Below are 5,932 nucleotides of genomic sequence, written 5' to 3'. Positions count from 1 at the left end.
GCTGATGTCTGTTGTGGTTTGTTTTTTCTCTTTGTCTGATTGATATTCAAATTTTTGTTTCCCTCCCTGTTTTTCTCTTTCTTTTTTTTTTTTTTTTTTCTTTTTTCTTTCCCAAACCGAGGTGATTCAGTGCAGGTTTACAGAACATTCTGGTTGTGAGCACAAACACCTTGACACCGACAGCTCCCTTGGCAGTTAATCTTTGGCTGCACTGCGGCTGGGCTTGCAGTGTTTGCCTTGAAAAGTGAAACCACAGGAGGTATGCCTGTTTTCATGTTTTGTTACAAACTCCACCTCAGGCCAAGGTCACTGAAAGGTTGGGCAGCCTCCATAACCTGTAAGCAATCCATGTTTATTGTTTTTCACCAGCATTGCTTCACTTTCATATAAGGCTTTGGCACAAGTTCATATGACTGCTATCAGTTTCTGACTGGACTTCGACGTTTTCCTTGACTTTAAGGCAGCACTCCTGGTGTACAACCCACTGTGGAATGAAAGCTAAGACAAAAATTGTGTCATGTACAAAACAAACTGCCACCCCACAGGTCCAGACAGCAATATGTGATGTTAATCCATACACATGGTAGGCAGTAAGAGCCAGCATATATATAACTTTTCTCTTATGCATTTTAGTGGAGAGAAATCAGCTTGTGTAATGGTAGAAAACACTGGTTGACACTGTGCAAGACTGTTGCAGCAGCTGGGATGGAAGGGGAAACCCCTGGGCCTCTGAAGGTCTGGAAGTGGCCGGCTCCCTGGGCAGCACATGCACCTCTGCTGACTGCAAACAGTGCTTGTTAGTGGAGCTTATACTTACTGTTCAGTGAGGTGAACAGCAAACAAAAAGCTCCTTCTGGGCCTACATGCACTCACAGCAAAGAAGAAGCCCTGTGATACCGTAGGTGCAGTCACACTCTGAATTACAAGAAGGTATAACCCCAGGGCAGTATGCTCTGCACCATGCCTATGTGCAGAGGTCCGAAAACCTTCTCTCTTCCTTCTGTCTGGGACACTGGCTCCCATTCATGTGATGCCGAGATTGCATAGATGCTGGCAAACGTCTCCACAAGCACCATGCTTGTCCTTGAGCAGACCATAAGATGGGTGCGTCCTCCCACCGCAGGTCACCTTGTCCTGCTTGCCTGCTCCTGCATGCACCGAGAGCTGTCTTTCCACCTCTCCTCATGCGTGACTTCCACTTCTCCTCTCATTTTTGCTTTTCTACTCCCTCCATGTAGGCAACACCTCTCTTAAACCATAGTACTGAAACTAGAAAGAATAATGACCCTCTCTTAGTTCATCAAACCACACTGGGTAATGTATTCCCTAATGAAATTTACCTGTTTTTACCTGCGATGGTGTCCGTTCAGCCCATGGTGGGCAGCCCAGCTGAGCAGCCCAAGAAGCCGAAAGGCTTAGTGTAGTTTGTAGGGAAGGCATGTGAGCAAGGCGCAGAACAACCCCATGAAATTAAGCAATTAGAGTCCCAAGTGGACCTGACAGAAATAGGTACACTCAACAACAGCCTCACTTTCCCAGAAGTTAGCTTTTGTATACCATCTGGTCATTGGTTGTACTCTCTTATCCTTTTATTAGATAAAGGTCTGACCTCAGGGAAGTAATGACTCCAAAATGAAGTTAGGTATGACTGTGAAATTCAGCAGGCGATACCAGAAGATGCAGCAGTTAAAACAACTGTTGTGATCCAGAATGTATAAGCACAACAATGTGGAGAATTGCAAGGATGATGACATCCTTGCGCACAGGGATTAATGAGACTGTTACGATTGTGTCTGGTTCTGAGCACTTAAGGATAAAGGTGAAGCAAAACTTGGTGTCAGGAAGACCTGTCTTACTGAGCGAGAAGTTTAAAGCCCTAGATTTAGTTTACTTGTTCAAAAACATGATAAAATGATAATTTTGTGGTTGACTACAATTATCTGCATGGGAAAGAACTTCTGATCATTTTTTTTAAGCAAAAGCAGACAAGATTGGCTCACTGGAAGTTGGATTTAGACAACGTGTACAACCTAAACGATAAGGACAGCTAGTTTCAGGGGTTCAGTAGTTGTTCCTTTGCTGCAAGTCTTGAGAAGACCAATTGTAACAACTCAGGCATCACAAATAAATCTGATAAAGAGATAAGAGTGTGATATTCTTCGGACAGTGTTGTGCTGCAGGGCAGACCACATCATCACGACAGTCTTCTCTGCCTTATAAAACCTCATGGTACCTTCACAGTGCACAGTGCAGCATGGGGTAGACACACCTCACCTGGATCTCGGGGTCAACTGTGGTGGTGACACAGTGGTGCTGACCATCAGAGTCCATCTAAGCTCACCTCCCATTACAGTAAATTGGGTGAATCAGAACTAATTCAGTTGCAATTTCATTTCCTGGTATGTCTTTTTCACTTCCTCAACTTCTAAGTAGGCTTCATACCAGGAAAGAGATTTTAGAATATATTTAAATATAAATACATTGAAATTATTACTCTTTCTTGTGACCTCTTTTTAGCTAATGTTTATCTAGTCTTCATTAGCTTAAGTATTCTAAATATTTTTAAAAACACAGTCTTTAGAATATTTTAATGAGTTCAGCCTTACTGATGAAGCTACATTAAACCACGCTAATTTTAACCAGTAAATTCTGTTATTCCTGCAGCTGTAGCTGGCTTTTCAATGCTACTCATTAAGGCACAAGAACACTGATATGTACTGAGATGTGCAAGGAGAAGAAAAAGGAAGCTATGCTGATATTCAGCCTTCAGCAGCCTGAAACACCAAGATTTCCGCTCAACTCCACCTCACATCCCTCTAAAGAGCACAAACCTTGCTTTAGAAATCCTTCACCCTCCTAAAAGGCCATCTTTGGAGGAGTTGTCTCTCTCTGAGGGCTCATCCCTCTCTCCAAGTGCAGGGGTGAGGACCTGGCCACCGTGGGGTTGGCATTCAAGGGCTGCAGCACAAAACGCATGGAAATGGTGTGAAGGTCAGCATGTTGGCAGGGTCAGCAGAGCAGCCAGCGTCCTTCCCATCCCATCTTAACATGGTTCCCTTGGGGCCGCAGGCACCCCGGTTTTGCCACACCTGGGCTCCACACCAGCTTTTTTCCCTGAAGTTTCAGCTTTCACTTACGTCCACTTCCATGACTGCAGCAGCTGTTACCAAAAGCACTGGCAGGACTTGCATATGGCACTGTGCCCAGGCAGGCATGGACCCTGCACTTACCCAAGTGGGAGGGAAGGGGAGAAGGTAAGGGGTTGCTGCTGCCCTCGCACCAGCACTGCCTGCTGGGTGCACTCCCTCCCTCCCTCCTGCTTGCCTTGTGATGGCAAAGCCCCACACCCAGAGCACATTAAACATAAACATTACAAATGCTGTTTGAGGCATTTCCTTTTTGTTGCCCCCCAGCCTCAACTCCCTCAAGATGGTTTCTGTCCATCTGTTCCACTTTACAGGGACATGTTGTCATGTTGCCTTTCTTTGCTCCTTCCCTTTGTCCTGTTTGCTGAGGTTTATGTTTGTGTTTCATCTGGGGCTTACAGAAGAGTCCAGGTCTCTCTGATGGACCCATCATACATTGGAATGGAGCCTCCTACATCCTCTTGGCTCTTATTTCTGGAATAGGGTCTGCAAATGTTTAAAAATCTTGTCCTTTCTGCCAAGTTTGCTAATTAAAAGCTCATTAGCATACTAAAAATAAGGCCCATAGGTCAAAAAGACCCTTGCCCAGGGGAAGACCCTTCCCCTGAGCATGTGCAATAGTGGAAGTAATGTGTCAGCAGTACTGTAATTACATGTAAATTACTAATCAGTCATTGTAAAGGGGGTGGACTGAGAAAACCACTAATCCTGAAAGTTCTGTGTATAAATACAGCACAAAGAACCCTGTTCAGTGTGCGTGCCACGAGGAGATACCCCCATGCACCCAGTGCTGCAATAAAACAATGTTGGCTTTCTAAACTGTCATTTGGTTTGGAAGGTAATCAGTTACCATTTTCAGTAACAATCTGAAAACAAATTAGGTTTTTGTAATTCAAATTTTTAAACTAAAGGAAATTCTAAACCCAAATTCATTAAAAAGAAAGAGAATTCAAACATATTTAATCTAAAAGTTGCAGGGATCGGATCAGAGTATTTTTCAGAACGAAGATACATTCACAAAATGCTTCATTGTCACCAAAATGGCAGGGGTTTGGCCCAGCATTATGTTTGAAAAATGTCATTGAGCAAGTACCATGGTCTTATGGCAGGTGGAACACCCTAAAGCACTTAGCACCCTGAGCACTTAGCACCCTGAGCACCGTAAAGACTTAGAAACCAGCAAGCAAATAAAAGAAGTCCAGAAGGATTAATATGATTGTTCTTGTTACTGCTGTTGCTGTATCTGTTACTTAGGAAGAGGAAAAAAATCACCTTTTTTAGTCTGTCCTGTAGTTTTGGAGTCTGATCACATAGTATCTGCATACCTGACCAAAGTGCACACCAGTCCCTCCTGCTTTACCCTTCACCCAGCAATGTTTTTCTGACTTTTCTATATTCTTCCCTCAGTATAACAGGTCTCCTTGTTAAGAAGTTGCCAATTTATGAGTCCTGGGGGAGGAATTTCAAAGCAGTAATTTCAAGTGTCAAAACCTCAAAGACAAAGACAGTTCAAAGAAACACTCAAAAATTTCTGTGCTCTGTTACACATGGCTCCTTTCTTCGGGACAATGTGATGACGAACTACGTATCCTCCACCCTGTGTTGCTCTCGCGCTCTGCAGACCGATGTAATTTTGTGATGAGGGAAGAACTGTATCTTCCAGAGTTAACTCCATTTAATCCCAGGGTTTCATTCTTTCACGTACTTTGGCCAGAGCTGGTTTCTTAGCTGAGCAACAGCAGTGTTCACTCTCACATGTGCTTTCCCTCCCTCCATCCAAGGCTTCAAGTTATGTTGTCCATGGAAATGTTGCCTTAAACAATACTGACTCCCATACAGCCCTGCTCTTGGGCCAGCAAAACACTTCTTAGAGCAGCCTGAGGCTAACATGAAGTCCTTCAGCTGTGGAGCTATTGAGAAATGTCTTCAAAAGAAGATCCTGAATAGTATTTTTATGTAGAAGTCCTCCTCTCCTCCTCACAGCTGAAGCTGACCAGAAGATTTCTGTTTCCCACCATATCTGGTTAAAAAATAAAAATGTAAGTATGAAGTCTGTTTGAGTATATATGTAATACAGATTCTAATGAGATTCTGTTTTATTATTTGCCTTAACTTTACCAAACTCTGTGCAAACAACAACTATAAAAAGCAATAATAACCATGGTAATAACCACATTTTTTTGTCTTAGGCACCAATCTGTAACTTACAAATATGCCTATTAACATTTCAAGTGTTTATCAAATTTCATGAAATCTGTTTCAGACCTGCATGAATCCAGCATGTTTGTCTTTCTGGCAATCATCTGAAAACACATCCTATGACAAATTTTTTTTTAAAGGGTGTTTCTGCTATTTTTCTTGAAGCTTTAATTTTGTGAGATTCAGAAGCATGTACAAGTTATGTACAAGTTAAATACTGTATTGAAGGAGGATGGACCTAAATAGGTGTTAAAAAGCCACCTTGAATCAGCACCCATGGCCCATAGAAGGGAAAGGAAATCATGCCATCCTTTCCTCCAGGTCCCCACGTCTTTGAGTAGCTGTGCAGAGCAGGTCAAGTCAGGTCAGGCAGTGGGACTGGCACCCTCATTCATGGTATGAGATAATGTATTACTAGCCCAAGGAACAGAGGAACCCCTCTGGCATGGAGAGGCCTGAGAAACCCAACAGCTCCTGGCAAATCAATATGACAAAAGTTCCCTCCCAGTCCCAAGCTGGGCCATGGTTTTACCCATGTGTATCTGACCAGGACACACCAACTGAGCCCCTCAAACACAAAGATGCCT

Source organism: Eurypyga helias, unplaced genomic scaffold (assembly GCF_000690775.1).
Source record: "Eurypyga helias isolate BGI_N326 unplaced genomic scaffold, ASM69077v1 scaffold26676, whole genome shotgun sequence".
Lineage (NCBI taxonomy): Eukaryota > Metazoa > Chordata > Aves > Eurypygiformes > Eurypygidae > Eurypyga > Eurypyga helias.
Note: the sequence above shows the minus strand (reverse complement) of the source record.